Source organism: Rhodamnia argentea, chromosome 11, assembly GCF_020921035.1.
Source record: "Rhodamnia argentea isolate NSW1041297 chromosome 11, ASM2092103v1, whole genome shotgun sequence".
Lineage (NCBI taxonomy): Eukaryota > Viridiplantae > Streptophyta > Magnoliopsida > Myrtales > Myrtaceae > Rhodamnia > Rhodamnia argentea.
Window position 1 is genome coordinate 4786342 of NC_063160.1, and position 20948 is coordinate 4807289.

At 40.5% G+C, this 20948-nt stretch overlaps 1 pseudogene; it reads left to right on the forward strand.

Annotated features, from left to right (window-relative positions):
- The first annotated feature begins 12090 nt into the window (after positions 1-12090).
- Positions 12091-13601, forward strand: LOC115739342 (annotated as a pseudogene).
- Positions 13602-20948: the final 7347 nt, after the last annotated feature.

A 20948-nucleotide genomic window follows, 5' to 3' on the forward strand; every position in this document is an offset into this window, starting at 1 on the left:
GATCATCCTTTGCTTTTCTTACTCCCGACTCCCATTTTTTCTTCTTTTTTTTTTTTTTTTTGAGAGAGAGTGCTTGTCTTTTTTGAAGAGATTTCCTTCTCTTTTTTTTTTTTTGGGAGCGAGCCCTTTTTCAGGCTACATTTTCTTTTTATAATCCCATGATTTTGAATTAGGAATTACAATAAGAATAAACTTTACAAACAAAAGTTATGAAGAATCTAAAATACAAGATGAGTTCACACGGGAATTGTCCGTTGACTTGATCATCTCTAGTTTCGCTCCTTGGGAAAATGTTATCTTCGTTTTGGAGTGAGCAACCGATCACCAACGGAGGTTTAAGAAAGGAATTTGTAGGCTCAAGTGGGTTATGCAAAGGACATAATGTGTAGGATAGAGAAATGAATGCTCTTCATCATCCTAAAGCACTTGAATTAAAGTTCGAGTATAATGCAAAGGAACACTTAAAGATTAATGTTAGTTCGAGCAAGAGAATTTCTAACCATTTACCTTGTGTTGCTGCTAGAATTACCTCGTTCCGCCCCTATGTGGGGTGGCTCTTGATAGGTGAAGAAATGAAACCGTCACTCAAATGAGGTTTGCTATGGTAACCTGTAGTATTTGGGATAGAGAACTGAATGCCTCTGTCACCTCGGCTATCGTACATTTTGCGAGAAAACCCTTTGCCTTGTGAATACGGAATCTAGCTACTGCTCAACTCATTGGGGATTGTAATGTAGGACGTATGTGGAATGGCTTGCCTTTTTTTCATCCTGTCATGCCCCATTCTATACATTCGACGCTTCATATATAGCTTACGCTCCCTATACAGAGTTGGTAAATTAAACATGAAAAATAATCATGCTTGAATCATGAGATGTGGAGCAATTTTCCAAGTACGTGAACATGTCGATTTCAAGCATCATGTCATGTTTCATGGAAGTCTTCTGCATTTGATTAAGAAACAGACTATACAAGTACGAAAAAAAAACTCTTAGAAACAAGAGAATCTGAGTTGGCCTAGAGCAAGGAAAACATGCATTATCGAATCGGGTAAAGACTTGAGATGCTTCGATTGCCTCTGCTTAATGGCGATGATCATCATGGTAAGTTGCATGTTTCTGCAAGAACGAAAGTATCACCCTTGACAATCATATGAAACAGAGAAACACTCTCCCTTTTCCAAGTCATGTTGCCCCATTTTCAATCGGGATGGCTATAGCTTTGTTAAAATGTGAGATTGCCCCCGATATGGCTAGTGTTGGGAGCTTGACTTCGAGCTTTAGCAAGCCGGTTGTTTCTATACCTGATCCTACGTAGGAAAAATGTGCATGAATAGGGTCTTTAAAAAAAATGAAATGAGCAAAATTTGAGAAGCTCTTGATTGTCAATTTGCTTCGATCGTATTAATCAAAGATATGTCTCTTAGCTTGGCACCTGCAAAAAGGAAAATAAAAGGTTAGTCTTAGAAATGATGGGTCGAGGGCAAGAGATACTCCCTTTAAGATTGGGCGATGTTAGTCTTGCCCCATCCTTCCTTGATCGATACGACATGATCAAAGGATTGATCGAGGGCAAAGCATGGATCAGCTTCGACCGGCTGATGCAGATAGTTGGACATGCCCCAATCCCTTCATTAAGTTGGACCCTAGCCATGTGTGATCCTTGATAGCCGTAAATGCTTAGTTGAACTGTCTTGAATCATCTAAGGGAATATATACTCCATGGGCGATCGTCCATTGGATCAGGTCGTCGAGGATTGTCCCATGGATTATCATTGGGTTGATCAATGGACGGCCCGAGGCAGCGCCGATTGATGTAGGGATTGATGGCGATTGACATCAAGATTTAATGCAAGGATCGTTGAGCATTTGATCGGTCCGGCCTGACACCGATGCATGATCGGCGGTCGCTCCATCAATTGGTATGGGAGAATGATCAAAAGCGAAGCATGGACCCGCCTCAATTGGATGATGAATTAAATTCTACCAAGAATGCCCAGCTTGATATCCATGCGTAGGGACAATCCAAGGATCGATCGGGCTGATGCGTAATGAGAGCTAAGAATCTGCCCTCTTGCCCCTAAATTGATTCCGAAACACATAGTATAAGCATCAGTAGGACAATTGGGGTTAAACCACATGCCATTTCTGAAAATTTTTATGAAAAACCTTAGGACGAGAAATTTTGAGAAGCCTAACCCTCGGTGCTTACCATGGATGACAATACGTTCAATCGTTGGTTATTGTCATCGGGTTAGTTTGAGATACCTCGACAAGATTCAAAATATAATGAAAAAATCTATAATTTTATTGATATTAAATCAATCGAATTACATCTTATTGAAATTGAAATCCTAAAGTGTAACATGGAATGAAAAGGGAAATCCTCGAAAACAGTAAAAGCTCCCACATAGGGGGAAATGAAAGACTGAAAAATAATTACTCTAGGGGGAAATGAAAGACTGAAAAATAATTACTCTTGAGGGCCAACACCCATCCCCACCAATGATTTCTCAAACATTGCCCGAATGATTGGGCAACTTATTATTTTGAACATTCGACTGATCGTTATTTTGAAAAGAAAATGCCCCGCAGTCGAGCAAGTCCTGGATGCGATTCTTGAGTACATAACAGCCGTATGTATCATGTCCGGGTTCTCCTCGATGGTAGTCACATTTCTTAGTCGGGTCGAACCTTGCAAAGGTTGCATAATTCAGCCATTTGGGCTCCGTTGACAATAAGTCCTTCCGACGCAGGACAGCCAAAACCCGAGAAAGAGTACCGGGCAATGGTGTATACTGTCGGTTGCGCTTGTATCCTTTCTATCCTTGAGTACTGAAATTTTCCTGCTGCTGATTAGGGACTTGAACCTTGGATGTTTGGACCCGAGGCTTCCGAGTATAAGTGACATTCACTTGTGGAGCAGATTCTTTGTCTTTTGTTGCCGTGAACTGTTTGGCACTAGTACTACTATCTCCATACCACCCTTTCTTCAAGCCACTCTCAACTTCCTCAGCCATCGCAATGAGATGACTGAACGACGTCGCAATGCATCCAAGGATTCGTGACCGCATCATCCGAGATAGAGTGGAGGCAAACAATTTCATGAGCTCTCGCTCGGGGGGTACCGGCTTCAGTTGAGATGCCACATTCCTCCACCTGGTAGCGCATCGCTTAATCGTCCCGTCTTTCTTCATCTCTGCCTGTTCTAGGTCTTCCCTAGAAATGAGAACATCCAAGTTGAAGCTAAAATGCTTAACAAAAGCATTAGCCGCCTTCTCCCAGTTTTCCATGCTATAGATTTCATAATCCGTGTACCATCTCATAGTTGCATTTTTAGAGCGGCCCGGAAGGTCTGAATCATCGGAGGGCCGTTAGCCGCATACTTGCTCATCCTGGCTTGGTACACCTGGACATGTTGCACTAGGTTGGAAGTGCCGTCGTACTTCTTGAAATCGAGTATTTTAAACATCTCGGGCACACCGACTTTCGAGAAGGCAGAGAAATGAACTTGGGGAATGTTATTGGTACCTTCTACTTCTCGGATCCTCTGCTCCATCTGAGCTAACAGCTTGGCCATCTCATCCTTCATCCCCGTAGCTACGGGATTGGCTTGGGGAGCTGGGACCGGGGGTGGTGAACTCGAGCTCATACCAGTAATGATCACGTCTTCTAGTGGCATTGTTCGATAAGGAGCAGCTTTCGGGGTTTTGCCGGTGTTATCTCCCGGAGGAATGGAAAGGCCTGGTAGTAGGCCAGAGCTAGGTGGTTGAAGCTTGGCGGTAAAGGCAGCCATCATTTCCTCCATCTTTTGGGACATCATCCCTTCAAAGCGTTCGGTCGGGGAGGCAAGTTTCTCATCCAGGGCGGCATTGACGACGGCGTTGATGTCGGCCATCCTCTTTGCGACCGATCAAGTAATATGCGGAGGATCCGTGTTAAATTACCTGAAAGGGACGATCATGTGATGAGTACAACGTTGTGAGAGAGGTCGAGTCGATCCATGGCTAATCTAGACTTGTGAACACCACTCAAACTTGGCTCGTGACCCTGACCAGGAAATTCCAGTTTTGTCAGATTTCGGTAAACAATTCGTAAAAAATAATAATGTTGTCAAAATGGTACAAAACTTTATGAACTTCTAGCCAAGAGGCTGATGAACAACTTTCATGCAGGGTGATTAGACTAGAAATGAGCAGATTAAATCAGTTTAATATGTATTTCCGAAAAGTCATGTTCAGAAAACCATTCTGTCTGCCTATATTTAAAAGAACGAAGGACCACCTTAAATTGTGAATTTAATTCTGAAATTTTTCAGGCTATTATTTGAAACATAGATCTACAAATTTCATGTTTGGAAATTTGGCAATACGGCACGTTTACTAGTAGTAAATCGCAAAATGAATCTGTAGTCTGAGAACGAGCGAGATCCCAGCCTGCTCGACCCCGGCCATTAATTCCATAATAAATAGAAAACATACTGGATTACCACGAAATTTTCCGACACAATGGTTCAAGATCTTACGAACATTTTTCGTTTGAAGTGAGGAAATTGAATGCAACACGAAAGGGGCGTAAAAATTCGTACTAGACAGCAAGGTAAGAATGAAAACAGAACTGTTTTGTTAATCTAAAAGTGTAATCAAAGTATGACCACCATAAAATCCGAAAAAGAAAATTCCTAAACAAGAGACCTAGGAATGTAAAGATACAAGTAAAAAGACGGGACTCGACAAGACCATAAAGAAAAACCTAATTTGCCATGGACCGACTCAGGAAATGAAGGGAGAAAATACATGTGCTAACATGACAATCATGAGTTCAGAGACAAGCATAATGGCATATGCATGTTTTATTAGCCAGGTGTTTTAGAACTTTCGAGGGCGAATCTGACTTAACGATCTAAGTCGTATCCAGCACCTCTTGAGCTTGGGGAATGTCAAGAAGTCCTCTCATGCCCGTAGATTCAGGCTAGAGCGAGGAATTCTCAACATGATCGGGGTTGAGGGCAAGGTCATCCATTCCTCCACCCCGAGGCCAGGCAGATCCTTACCCAGACACCATCCTAGGTTCAACTAACATTTTAGGGTCCAATGCAATGTCATGAATCATGCACGACAGGTATAATTCACTCAATCATGGAATTTTATAATAAAATGAAATAATTAAATTAAATGCCAAAAATTAAGCAAATCTGCATGAAAATGATTAAAAAAATCAAGAATAATGGAGCATGATCAAGATATAATCGGATGAAAAGCAATCCAACTCCAAACAACCGGTCCAAAAATCAATCACATTCACAATCAATCAATCAATCATGGCATAGATCATGAAAATCAACGGCTTAAGTCCACAAAATTTTAATTTTTCGAAAATTAAGGGGAATTGGGTGGAAATTCCGAAAATCAACCTTAAAATTTGAAAATTAATTTTAATTTCGAAAAATCAAATTTAATTTTTGAAAATTAATTAAAATTTCGGTTGACCCCTTCTAATTTTTGAAAAATTAAAATTAATGTCTCCACCGGAGTCGCCAAGTCGTCGCGACCTAAAATTAGGCTAACGGATTATCGGGTCAATTTAAATCAACAAACCTAATTCGGATCCTCCCACGTCCTACCGAATCGTAACTTAGGTTTATTCATGAAAAAATATTCAATTGGAGCCGCCACTAATCATTTACGGAAGGTTGATTAGAAACCTTAATAAAATAGAGGGAGAACTATTTTATTTCTGCGCACCTGAGAAAAATGGGTTCGGGGACTTGGTTACATTAATTGGAAAAATTAATGCCCTTTCGATATCAATTTCATGAAAAATCCTTTTTGATTGATCGATGTGAATTTGATGATTAATTGGAAAAATGTGACATGAGAACCATATATTACGCGCCCAAAGGATGATTTTTTGCTATTTTCGGTAATAAAAAAAAACATTCAAAAGCAATAAAAAATCTGAACAAAAATAAACAAAAATACCATAATATACCTTTTAATTTTCGATTTTTCCGAAAATCCTCTCATTCCCAAAGATCCGGGCTAGAACGAGATTTCATCCACTACATCCTCGAGGATTCGAACCAGTATTCGGATATGTGTATAGAAAAACATCCTTTTTGCCGAAGGTCAGAATACGAATTTCTATACTAAATCACCATCCCATTCCACGAGATCATGGCTAAGGCGTGTGATTTATTTTTCCGACGGGTCTAAGCACATAGGAGAGAATATATTACGGGCATGTTTGTTTAAAATTGTGCAAACTTTATAACAAATCAAAACAAACAAGCACGACAAAAATAAAATAAAATGAATCAATTGAGCTTGAAATTTCGAAAATTAAGAGGGGTGGCCGAAAATATGAGATTGGGGTCCACCTTTCCTCATCTAAAATAACTTGATCCACTTTTAATTTGAGAAATTATCTTTGAGATTTGAAAATTTAATTTAAGATAATTCTCGAAAAATGGGATAATTATCCAGTCGAACACAAATATTATCTCTAATCAAATGTTTTCAAAAAAGTCCGCATGAGATAAGATAGGACAATAAACCATCTAGCCAACTCAAAAGTTAGATATAAATATTAAGATCAAGAAGGTCATCCACAACAACCAGATAACATCCAATTAAACACAAAACTTATCCATGACATGAGTATCCATAAAAGATAAGGCAATATAACCAATGGAATGAATGTGAGATAACTATCCGAAGCAAAAAATTATTCACAAGTTAAATGTTATCCGGTTCGAAAACTCCCAGAGATTAGATAAAGTTTATTCACATGATCGTTATCCAATTCACATAAGATAAGATTGAACAACCAACGGGATAACATCAACTCAACCAATTGAGATAAAAATCAAAACAATGCTCATCCATCTATACGAATTCAGTGGTACCGAAAGTCAATTCCTTTTCCAATTCAATCTTGATTAAAAAAAATGCCAAACGATTTGTTACTTAAGAAAGGATACTTCCCTATCAAAATAAATCAATTCTCAAGGGTGCATGTGAGATTCGGCCAATTCATGGACAAACTGAATTTCTTAGAAAAATTTAGAATTTTGTGCAACTAAACTGTGATCTTCGGTTTAGCCATTTTTTAAAGGAAAAGGTTTGAACTCTTTAGTTTTAATTGCAAAACCAGTGTGTCCAAAGAGATCTAAGAACAACAATACAAGTTACCAAATTAACAAGCATAGATTAACAATCAAAAGTTGAGAATTTTTACCTTTTCCAAGCTAAAAATTCTGCACGTGCGCAAGCCGGAATTTTCGCTTAAAACAGTCCCCTTTTGAGCTTATTTGAGGTTGAATCGAACTCCGAATCACTAAGGATTCTAGCACCAAGTAACACAAAAGTTAGCCATCAAATATCAATTGAAAATGAGGCTAAACCAACCTCGAATAGGGCTGAATCGTAGCTAAACAGCGCTGGACAGCAGGGGGTGTGTCGGTCAGCGAGGTGGTGGTCTCGAGCTCGCAACAATTGCAACTATGGGTGCTTGCGGTGACAGTGGCATACGGATCAGCGCTTCATTGGATCTCGCGTCGGTGTGGTAGAAATTTTGCTAGTGTTGCTCACAGTGAGGGCCGTATTGTTGGTTTTGCCTTCGAGTTTGCAATCATCAATAGAGAAGTTCTGGAGCTGAGTGGCGATCATGGATGGGCAGCCAACGCGAAGAACAGTCAATAAGCTTGACCCAGAATTCCCACTTGCAACGTGCACAGAGAAGGCACCAAGAAAAAACCACTTTCTTCCCCCCCTCTCTCTCTCTACGTGGATATCTCCCTCTATGAACGATGGCCGTGTCTTCATTTTTTTTTTTCGGCCCCCTAACCCTAAGGTACAATGAGGTATTTATAGACTAAAGAGTTGCATAATCCTAGTTGAAGTAGGATTCTTTAATGACCATCGGATTAAAAATTCTGGTCTTTAAGAGTCCGATCTCATTAAAACTCCTCAATAATTTCCACCACAAGAGGAATTGTCATGGGCTAGCTCAATTTCCCACTCTTGCGGGCTTAACTGTACAATCTTGGGCTCAAATTAGGCTTTAATTAATTAAATGAATAATTAACTATGAGCCTTTAACATTTAAATGAGCATAAATAGACTGAATTAAATCAGAAAATAGGTTCAAGCCCTCTTAGAATTTTCGGCAATCTCTCCATGCTTAGCTGAATTTTCCATGTGATGCCTAATTTGTTTGCTTGTCAATTTAAGCTCAACTACTTTCTCCGGCCTGAATACAATGATACGCACGACTGACTAAAAGTAAATATGCAGTGCATGAGAAATTTATTTTTTGTGAGAACTATGACTAGTTCTCATTTTTTGCTTGAAATGAATGATTTTAGAAAAATCAAAATTTAGGTGTCAACAATCAACCTATCTTTAGTCACCAACCTATTGTGCATTGCAAACCATGTAACAAACCGAAGCCTTGGTACACATGGGCCGAACCAAATAATGATAGAACCTCAAGCACGACCAGCTTGTTTCTCAGGAGCACTGCGCGGATAAGATCAGCTTGTACACGGGGGTTGCATGCTCATGCTATCTTTCTAGTATTATAGGCGGCCGCATGAGAACGGCAATGAAATGATTGTACACAGCGGAGAGCACTAAAATCGCCTCAGTTGTTCCGAAAAGGAGCTCTACTTTGAGTTTGTTGGAATATGTTGACTTTGATGATATAACTTTGATCAGTTTGTAAAGTTGAGTGTAGGTAGGTTATAGTTATTATTTTTGATCAAGTCAGATTCCACTGGCAACAGGGAAGCAGGAAGAGCAATCTCGTTACAGCTCAAGAATGACAAAGCCAAAAGGCCCTAATAACAGCATAAAAAGCCTATATCTATCTAATGGAACTTGCTGAGCAACTTTAGGACTTTTATCCAGTCGACTTTGTACAGTTCTCTTAATTTGTGACAATAATGGAAACAGCACTAATAGAAGTAGCAGTAGGAGAATGCAAATCACCATTCCCAGCATGCCGAGTAAAGCAAATGAAAGCGAGCATTCCAAGAGAGTCCGGACAATAGTTCGTGGCAGATCTTTACCGTCGAACTAAGCCACAACCTTCGACGGAAAAAAAAGAAAAGAAAAACTAAGTCACAACCCAATCAACTTCGGACATCCAGTCACCGATCCCTCTTGATACCTGTTGTAGCTGCAATATCATAGCCCGGACTCGAGCAGAGACACAACTTACTAAAATCGAGCGATTCCTATCCTCCAAAGCTGAACTGCCCAGACAGCAAATAGGAGAAACATGCAAGTTCAACTTAACCAATCTATAGTGCATTGCAAACCATGTAAGAAACCAAGGCCTTGGTGAACATGGATTGGACCAAACAAGTTAACACCAAGGCACTCTCAATCCTGTAACTTTTAAAGCACACCATGCACTCCCAAACGTGAAGCATCCAAAAGTAGTCTACTTCCAAAGTACCCTATCAGCAACATAAGAATTTGGCTGTTTAATACCGACTTGAATCTGCACTTAAGCCTCTGACCTAGCAGGAGGCCAAAACCAAATCCCATAATATAAACGCAAAGCAGTATCACGGACAATTATACAGGTGAGCATGGGTCCAGGATATAACAGCGAACTAGACCGAACCAGCGATAGGAATTGTTCGGGTTCTGACTCCATGATGACCTGGTCTAGTTGCCAGTATCTTTTTTTTTTAATGGATTGTTGCTATTGGCAAATGCGGATTTTTGTTGTTGTGTATTCACTTTTATTTTGCTTAACTAAAAATAGAATAGAAAAAAAGGAAGAAAAAAATAAAACATAAAAAAGAAAAAGAAATTGGCCAATTACCGGATAGACTGTGGAATCGATTGACAAGGTAGGTTCTAGATTCAAAAAATTGAGGAACTGGTTCCAATCGAAACCTAGGACCTACCATGAAATCGCTTGCCCTAGACAATTAAACTTGTGAAATGGTTGAGCAGAGGGCCAAAGCGGGTGCCATGCGTCATGCCACAAGGTAGGTAGACTGTACATCTTCCGTCTCCAATAACAGGAAAAAGTACACTAGAAGTGCCATAACTTGTGTACAGCGTTCATTTGAGTGCCATAACTTTCAAAACGTTCACTTAAGTGCTATAACTTTAAAAATCGTTCACTTGAGTGCTACGTCGGAGCAAAATCGTTCACTTGAGTGCTACAAGAACTTTTCCGGTGCGTCACGTCGGCTTTCCGGCATGCCACGTCATTTTTCCGGCGTGTACAAGAACTTTTCCGGCGTGCTACAGTAACTTTTCTGGTGTCCACAGTAACTTTTTCCGATTACCACGTCGGTTTTTCCGGCTGCCACGTCAACATGGCACTCAAGTGCACGATTTTTAAAAGTTATGGCACTTAAGTGAACGTTTTGAAAGTTATGACACTTAAGTGAACGCCGTACAAAAGTTATGGCACTTCTAGTGTACTTTTCCCCCAATAACATGCTTAAAAGAAAGGCCTAGCATCATTCACTTCTAAGCTAGCCACCACCACTACTACGACTATCATTATCGTTATTATCATTATCATATCGTTATTATTACAAACACCGTTAAAACTATTTCAAATTAATCGCCGGTTTTGTCTTCTAATTCCTTCGGAGGAGATACTTGCCATTCCAATTGAATTCCTTCGCACTCCAAGCTTTTTCTCAAGCCCTAAAAGAGGAATCACCAACTCTTTTCCCCTCCGTTCCTCGACGCCTACAACATGTGAAGTTTACCACACGGGTTTCTTCTATTCACTATCTCGGCTTATCTTTTTGTCCTAAACATGTCGTGGGGAAAAGTACACTAGAAGTGCCATAACTTGTGTACGGTGTTCACTTGAGTGCCATAACTTTTAAAACGTTCACTTAAGTGCCATAACTTTTAAAAATCGTTCACTTGAGTGCCATGTTGACGTGGCAACCGGAAAAGCCGACGTGGTAGCCGGAAAAGTTACTGTAGACGCCGGAAAAGTTACTGTAGACGTTGGAAAGATGACGTGGCAAGCCGGAAAGATGACATGGCACGCCGGAAAAGTTAGTGTAGACGTTGGAAAGATGACGTGGCAAGCCGGAAAGATGACATGGCACGCCGGAAAAGTTAGTGTAGCACTCAAGTGAACGATTTTGCTATGACATAGCACTCAAGTGAACGCTTTTTGAAAATTATAGCATTTAAGTGAACGTTTGAAAGTTATAACACTCAAGTGAACGACGTACACAAGTTATGGCACTTCTAGTGTACTTTTCCCCATGTCGTGAAAACTATAGGTGGCAAAATGAGTCTAAAATCCATATATCAACCTACATTTGATGATGTAGGCCATAACTTGGTTGCATTAGGTTTTAAAAACAAGCTTGAACTGGCCATAAATGGGCTACTTACCAACTTGATGGGTTTTAAATGTGTCTTAAATTGGTTACTCAACTATTTTAAGTGAGTCATCATAAACAAGTCATTTTGTTAATCTTATTTGAATTCTTTCTTTCTTTCTTTTCCTTTTTTTTTCCTGCCAAATCCAACGAGGGCCGCGAAGGCAACCCCCACGACCATCGCCAGCGACTAGCGAGGGCTTCGCGGCCCTATTTGGATTTCCCAGAAAAAAGGGAAAAGAAAATGACAAAAATCAGATTTTTTATTTTCTTGTTCTATTTTTTTTTTAAATTTCACAATGTTTTAGCAAACTAATTTTTTTTAAATTTATAAGAAATAATTTTTCCTAGATTAGACTAAATATAGAAATGTTTTAGCAATATAGGTAGGGGAAGAGCAAAATGAGATCGTAAGTCGCCCGAAACCTAATTTATGACCCGACTTATACCGGTTTGACATATCTAGCGAGAATATCTGTATTGGAAAAGGGGTTGGAGAATAGAAATCCGTAGCGCGCGTTAACATTTCGGATGAGTGAACAAGTGGGGTGTGACACTAGAATACCATAATGGAGTTTATTCCATGAACAATTTTGCCAAATGTGACTTTTTGGTTTTAATTTTTCTATTTTTTGGGTATTGTTCTAATCATGAAAAAAAGATAGAAAACTAAATAAACTTTTTTTCAACTGTCTTTGCTGCTAAAGCCCGAATCACCTTCGCGAGTCGTAAAACCGAAGGGAAAAACATCCTCAGTCGTGAAACCGAAGAAACTTCACTCAATCTCAGTCGATCTCTCTTTCGTCCGAATCTCCAGTCTCTCCTCCGACATCCGATTGCGCTTGCTGAAGCAATGGCGAGAGCGGGAGGCATAACGAACGCGGTGAACGTGGCATCGCAGTGCAGGCGGACTGGGAGAACCGCGAGTTCATCTCCCACATCTCCCTCAACGTCCGTCGCCTCTTTGATTTCCTCGTCCAATTCGGTGCGATTCGAGTTCTCAATCTCAATCGCGACGTCTTTCCTTGCTTAAATTTCGCACCTTTTGTTTTTTGTTTTTTTTTTTGCTGGGTTCTTGTTGGTTATTGATTCGGCCCTGTTTGTAAAGATCTGGGAGGATGATTGATTTTAGCTCGATACTCGGCTTCATGGTCTGGGGGTGAATTAAGAGACCGGGATAATGTTTAAACTGCTTTAGATTGGTTGCGCTTTGATGAGATTGATTCTATGAGCTGACTCCAAAGGAATGCAGTAACTTTTCTGCTTTGGTGATGTCTAAATTGTTGTTAATTGGAGCTCATGATAGAGGTGCGTTGATTTGGGTTCGCCTTCTTTCCTTGTCATTTAACAAGAAAGAATGGGGTTGGCTGATTATGTGGATGTGTTTTTTTTTTTTTTTTAAAGATATTAAGCCGTTGGAATTTGTATATTTTCCTCTGATGTGGTTATACATCCACCAACAGAAGCTACGACCAAGAGTAAGTTGGCGTCGTTGAATGAGAAGCTCGATCTCTTGGAGCGTCGTCTTGAGCTGCTCGAAGTCCAAGTGGGTACTGCATCGGCGAATCCAGCCCTTTTTAACACTTGAAAAGCTTATCTGTTGGCGTCTTGTAAGCTCTCTATTATCTGCAAATTCATGGATCTTGTGTCCCATTCTGAAGAGTAGTGGACCCGGCATGGTGCTTTTAGGTTGATATATGAGTTGATGGGTGTAAAAAGTTCTTACTGGGGATTGTAGCTTATTGGTAGGAAGCAATCTTGGAGGACTACTGGAAAAACAGTTGTAATATTCTGGTTTATTAAACAACCCTGATATGTTACTTTGTGAGACTAGCTTCTCTCTGTCTGAACAGTATTCATCATTTTTTTCCCTGCATAGCAATTCACTTGTAGGCAATCGAGTGTTTCCGATAGTGTCTCGTGCAATATCCACTGTGTTCTCTGCTTTTTTTCTCCCTTTTTTGTCAAGGAACTCTATTATATCCGAATATCAGTCGCTGTATTAGATTGGTTCTTGAAATTTAGACTACGAAACTGATTACTCTCTAAGTGATCATTTCTCTCAAATAATGCATGATCAGTTTTGGCTTCCACCAATAGGTGACAAAACAGACTTAATGTAAAGTTCTCACTTGTCTGCCAAAAAGTGCTTACTAGCCGCTAATTATAGCCTTTTGTGATGGAATTACTCTGAACCGTCTCTTACTCATACGAGGTCGTCAATTAATTGCCATGATCAAATCTTAAGAGACGCACGGACTACATTGACTCTTGAATTTCAGTTCTTTTTTTTTTTTTTCTGGTAATTGCAACTTTTGATTACTTTCCAGAATTTGCTGTTGTCTTCTACCTTAACCTTCAGATCAAGGAATTTGCAAGCAGTTTTTGGATGTTAGATTATCTGTTGTATCTACTTCAGAATTTGGAGCTCTACCTTCATGATTCAACCATAAGCTGGCTATTACCATGTTGGACTTGATGGCGAAGTGCATTTTAAACTGTATTGGCTTGTACATCTGTGCTATCCAAAATGGATATGTTTTCCACTCAAGATTTGCAATGGTTCTCTCTATATCTTCTACTGATTGGTTAACATGTACCATTGGATTTGGTACATTAGTTTATAGTAGAGTGCCAGAAAATGGGACAATCTAATGCAGATCCGATCATTTGAACCATGGTCAATGGGCTGTCGTGGCTTCTTTTTGGAAATGGTCAATATTTTGTGGTACTGTTGCCTATGGTTTGTGAATTGTGATCCTGAAAATTCGATGTACGTAAGATAAATGAATTCGATGGATTTTAGCCATGAATTTTAGTCCGGTAAATAATATTGGATTTACGAGGATTTAAGATTGAATTGTCCCGAGACATCGGTAAAAGAAAGTCAAGTCCGGGTAGTCGAGCCATCGGATCGTAGTACTAAGACCCTTTGCGCTCAAGCCTAGCCCCGATCGAACCCTAGTTGTGAGATTTCTAATAATGCTCTTAGTTTTAGTACCGGTGGAATATTTTACCCATGGTGAGCCAAATTATCGTTTTGCCCCTACATATTATTCATATAAGACAAAATAGTGAATAGTACGATTTGACCAGTGGGCCCCACCCCTATTATTTCCCTCACTCTTTTTCACTCTCTCTTCTCTTTCTCTCCCCATTTCTCACAACCAACCATCCCCCCATTTCCTCCCTCTCCTTCATTTTTCCTCACCATCCTCTCCCCCCATTACCTCTACTTTCTTGGCTGGTCAACCTCCATAGCCGCCGGCCACTGAGCCCCGCCGCGGTACCGTGCCGGCCCTCCGTGCTCCGCCGATTGCCCCAAAGCTGTGCCGTTCGTCGTTGCCGCCCAAAATTCCCCCATGCCCGAGAGTCCGTTTTCTCGGATTTTTGCGTGCGCCCGAGAAGAAATCGCTCGTTTGAGCCCATCCGGAAGGCAAATCGAGCTCCATTTTCTCCTACGCGATCGTAAGATCAAGGGTTATTTGGATATGAGGGCTGATTATCCAAAAAGTTGATGAAATTTCATGGATCTAAGCTGGATAGAGGCTGGTCGGTGGAGACCCGGTTTGTTCGGCATTGATTCAAGCTCTGTTGTTTGTCATTCGTTGCCGCGCCGCCGCAGGTTGTCGTTGCCAAGCAAAGCGCCACCCTCGAGCTCAAGCTACCGACCGCCGTATAGAGCCGAGAAGCCGAGAGCTACCGAGGATCGTCGTTGTCGGGCTCGAGTCATCGCCGCCGATCATTCGTCGTCGTCGGTCGTTATTTGTGAGTTAACCCCTAAACTTTGATTATGACGTAATTACGTTTAGGGATAGATTAGTTTATGTTAATTGTGAATTAATTTAGTTAATGATGGTTGGGTTAAGCTAATTAACTATTGTTAGATTAGTTGACTGCGGTTGGGTTAGTCAACCTTAGTTAGTTAAAGTAACCGTAGTTACTTTTAGTTAACTGTAGTTACTTTTCGTTAATTGTAGTTACTTTATGTTAATTATAGTTATTTTTTGTTAACCATGGTTAGGATAATTAACCTTGGTCGATGAGCTATCGAGATTTTAGGGATAAGCTATCGAGGTTGGGATGATAAGCTATTGAGATTTGGGTGATAAGCTATTGAGATTTGGGTGATAAGCTATCGAGGTTTGGACGATAAGCTATTGCTATTTTATGATAAGCTATCAATATTTTTATGATAAGCTATCGATTTTTATGTGATAAGCTATCGATATTTATGCGATAAGCTATCGAGTTATTTTGATAATTAATATTCTTTAATTAATTAAATTATTTTTTTGGCAAGTAAGTGTTATATTTGTAATTGTATTCTTGTGTAGTATTTAATATTAAATTGTGATGCCGATATTGGGAATAGCCATATAAATTGGCTTATATAACTAAATAAACTAATAGGCAATCTTCAAGGATGTTGGATATGAGAGTATGCCGAGTTTGGTAGTTGAATTATGTGATTGTAATCACATGCAATTTATTTTCTGCATATTCGGCATAAGAGTTGAAATAATTCAAGAAATATCCAGATAAGCCGGAAAACCCTTGTAGAGAGACGGGCGTGCCCTTTATCGGCCGTGATTGATCAAAAGGAATAAATATCCGATAGAGCTAGAAGACCCCCGTGTGAGGATGGACGTGCCATGAGTGGCTGTAATAACGAGAGTATGCTTGAGCACATTGTGCACGAGAAGGTTGACATGTGTTCTGATTACATTATTTATTTAATTGCATTTTATTACGTATGCTGATTTGTACTGTGCAAGGCGTGTACCAAGGAAAAGTAAGGTTGCCTATGATTATGTATTGGCATATTCATGTATATTGTGTTGCATTGTGCATGAAAGTTGTGATCGGTGATCCGATTGGATGCCTCGGTTTGTGTACGATTGAATGCTATAGGAAGTCTTGTATAATGTGTGAACCAAGGCGGGGTAAGCTTGCATGTGATTGATGGTTAATTTGTTGGGTTGTGCCCGATCCTATGATAGTTAGAGCATGGTGCTAGTCGCACGCTATTGATCCGTTATCGACAGTTGCCTTGTGTAATTAGGCCGCCCCGAGTGAATCAGCGCCCTATTTGGACTTAGGCGTTGACTCACGGAGATTTTATATCTTACCCGTTGTTGTTAACCGGTTTTCAGGACCCTAGCGATGAATAGCTTGTTCCGAGATGGACGTGGATGTTGGTCTCTTTTTGGAGTAGTGTTAACCCCGACCCTGGCCCCGACCCGGTGTTTTCGATGGTTGTAGGAAGTGGCCTTGAGATAGGGCTTGTGTATGTATATAAACTTTTCAGAGTTAACGAGATAAATAAATAAAAATGATCTTTTGCTAAGCTTGTTGTCGGTTACCTACTGTTCTATCCCTACTATTATTATTATTGTCCGGGGAAGTAGTACGTTCCGCATGCGCTTAATTAAAAGATAAAACGAATGGGTCGGTGACGCGTCTTGGGACGTCACAACTTAATGATTGAGAAGGGATGTTAGCGTTCTCGACGGGTGTGGGGCGTGACATGAATCCCTGGCCAATTTTTCATTGTAGTGAGGGGAGACAAAAATGTACTAGGTAGGTGTAGGTTCATTTGACAGTTAACATGACACGCAATGATGAGCACATACTGAATGAAAAGTTGCTCTCCACGTAAATTACAGTTTTCAATTGTAGGATAGTCGACTCTAGTAGACTAAATTTTACAAAATCTGCAGAGTTGCTTATGCAGTTCCATTTGCTGTTAAAAATGGCTGGATTTTCATTGACTGCTTAGATTCAATTTGGCATTTGAAAGAACCCTTGAAACTTGATGACAATGTGCTGGTAATTTATGAGTCGTTTTGGTTTGTAAATAGCAGCATCAACTAGTTGAATTTGTCAAACATTCAAATTTTATTGCAGATTGCAGGAGAAAAGGTTTCAGAATCACATCCTGATATAGTATGACTAATGTAGGACATCCATATAAGGAATATGATTCATTAGATCTTTATCTCTCTTGTTACGATGAAGAGTGTAATAACTGATCACCTGAAAATTTTTGCCGATAGGTCTAAAAGACTAAGCATCAGTCTTCTTTCCTTAACAATCACTTGAAATTTAAGTTGGAACCCATCGAATCGCAAGAATTTGCAAATTCTAGATGGACAACTTGAGCGAACATGAATCGCTTGAGCAATGGTGGATCTATTATCATCATTAAAGACAAAGGCTTACAATACATTCATCCAAGATAGGTTGTTTCAGTTTTGTTTAGTCATCTTATTGGCGGATAATGGGTAATTGTGTCTGAAGTACAATTACAGGAAAAAAATTTCATTGCTATACCAAAAAACTGACAAGGAATGGAGTTGATCCATTACAAAGTACTTAGACTGACAAGGGATGGAGTTAATCCATTACAAAGTACTTGAAGTGAACTTTCTTAGACTGTAAGAGAGTTGGTTGGATATTTTCCCCTGCACATGAACATGGAGAGACATACCCTTCGGTTTTCATCTGCTTCTCTTCTAAATTGTTGTGAATAAATTCTAAGCAGTTACGAAATTTCTATCTAGGTTCTGGAGGAGCCAAGGGTTGTGAACCAAGAGGCGACAGTTCCGCCGCTTGCTTCTGGGTGGGGGACAGAACAGCCTTTTTCTCAATGATGATTGAGAACCGGTTGGATCCACCAAAGCCGTCAATGGACTTCAAATATTTAGAGGCATTGTTCTCTATGATCAGAGCGTCCTCGAGCTCTCGCAGATGTCGGCCATGCTCGGCCGATAAGCCGAGAAGGGCTCGATGCAGGCCAATGCCACTTCCACCACTTGCGACATTGCCTCTGTCTGGTACATTACCTTTATATTTGCATCTACAATTTCATCAATCTTTTGTTCCCTTATGTAGGGTTTGGCCTGCATGACGATGTGGTTTTGTTAGCATGTTCTTGTTGAGGTACAAGCAACATTGATATAGAGTCGGGAGATATTAATAGTTAGACTGACTATGTAAAATGTGTTTGGAAGTAAAAAGATTATTTGACGATATTGTGGCCATTGGATTCATAGTAAAAGACGCGTCGGATCCCATTAGAACTTCCAACATTTAATCCTTAACCAACAGAATAATCAAGTTGAGCATTAGTTCTACTTTTGTCAGCTCCACTATTTTAGTTATTATTATTTTTTTTGGTAAGTTCCACTATTTTAGTTGATTCATTGTTCCACAAATAAAAGATTCGGTGCAACTACTGCGCATGCTTTGGGGTGATAGCAGAGGTAAAAGAGATATTTCAAGCTAAAAAGTAGATGAAGTTTTTCAGTTTCTAGCAACTAAGATTGCAGGTCATAAAGCATACCCATTCAGCCAAGCTCCATTCGTTGCGCGGCCTGTGTATGTTTAGAGGCTCTCGACCGCTTATGATTTCGAGTAGAACCACCCCAAAGCTGACGACATGACTTTTTGCTGATAAATGCTGGGTGGAGTAGTACCTGAATCATCCAAGCAACAACATACTTGATACTGTCTATCAATTTCTGTATGGACATTACCCCTTGATGCCTAAAATGCATAAACGATGCGCTACTTATCCATGCTTGACACTTATTGTTCAGACCATCAAGATCGCACTAGGACACTCCACAGAGATATTCGACCATGACTAGTCCTGCGACAGTATCCGAGTTTTCATACTAGTATCACAGTCCGGCAAAATCCTCGTCTATGGATGGACTGTGCCATGAACGACCGACCATGCGATGATGTATACAATGAACCAAATCATGGCTAGCCGCACGGATCAACCCTGATCAATCTAGCTCATCCGAATGAACGAACCACGAGCAATGCTGAACAGCCGGATGATCAATTCATATACCGTGTCATGAATCATATTGAACGACCAGCTGATCGATTTATGGATGATGCAAAGTTGACGGGCGCTCGATGCAGAATTGACGGACACTCGATACAAGATAGCTGGGCGGTCGATGCAAGAATGATACAAGATAATCGGGCTGAACGATTCATGGGCAATGCACGAACAATCCCTAGACGATGCTTGAACGATCCGTGCACGATGCACGAACCATGCTACACGAGTGATCGACCGCCCCGGTGCAAGCATCATGCACGATTCAGCCATCGGCTGAGCGAGCGGCCAGTGAGGCAAGTGATGTGGATGATTCTTGGCCCAGCAAATTTGGATGATGTGGCCAGCCGCTGTCCTAGCTCACTCCTTGGAACTTAAACCTTCTGGAATCACTTCTAGGGTCAACCAAATGATCATTAGACCTATGCTGGGTGTCTCAAAAGGCTATGAGCCCTCTTGTATATGAATGGGCGTGAGCCCCCTGTAAGAACACACTTGAAAACCTTGAACATTTGAAATTCAAGCAAAACTCCCTCTGTACATTTCCTCTCTCTCGGTTCCTCCTTTACCTTGCCATGTTAGAGTGATTGTGAGCTAGTGATCGATCCGGGGCCAAGGCTTGATTCGAGCGAATCACCCATCCATTTAGCTCAAGTCGCCGCTCGATCGTTGTTGAAACATCGGCCCACGACACTAGCATCTTACTTTCATGCATAATCTTTCATAGGGATACTAAGCGAGAAGCATTTGCTGTATACATCATTAGCTAATATGATGGATTTAACTAAATTAATCCGATGATTAATAAAAACATCCTATCCCATGTGAATACACGTCGGGCTCGGGCTTGGCCCATAGACCGGGCCTGTACTCACATTTTGCCCCCATAAAACGCTATCCATCAAACCCGAATTAATATAGGAACCAAGATAATATCCAACCGGGAGAATTCAGTAAACCAAGAAAGGCAAAATGAGACGATTCCAAAAGAGGGCCTTAGCCATAGGCCCAGTGTCGACAGCCACTTTCGGGCTTTTTTCCAATTCAGTATAATTTTTTTTAAAACCAAAATAGGTTAAGAAAAAACATTATTACCGTAAATGCCGAGCGACACTCGCTTGGCACTTTGTGTTCCGAGCAATGCAATGGTTGGCACTTTATTTTTTTTCAATTTTTTATTATTTTCCTTTAATAAATTTTTTAATTTCTTTTTCTTGTTTTCTTGTAATCATTTTTTTATTATTCAATTAGTTTTCTAGAATGGACAAAACTTTAATGAAATTCGTATATAATACCATGTTCTATAATATTCACACAAATTAACAATGGGTGAAACACTTCTATATCGAGAATTTATCTCTGAGATGATGTTCTAAAAATTCAAATAGCAAAAAAGTAGAGATCGGCACGGGATGAATGTTGTCGACATCGTTCTGCCTCCCAACTCACTACTTCAGCTCCGCTTCCCACCTCTGAACAAGCGAGGCGACGGGGCCACAGAGCAATAAGGCGGCATCGACTATTTAATACTCCGAGACGCCATCTTGTCACTCTGCGGCCCCATCACCTCGCTCGCTCGCTCGCTCTCCTCGGAGTCGAGGCACATCATCGTATCGTGCTGCACGACTCGTTCACTCCCACCTCCATCCAATGTCGACTATCTAATACTCCGAGACGTTGCCTCGTCGCTCCGCTGCTCCAT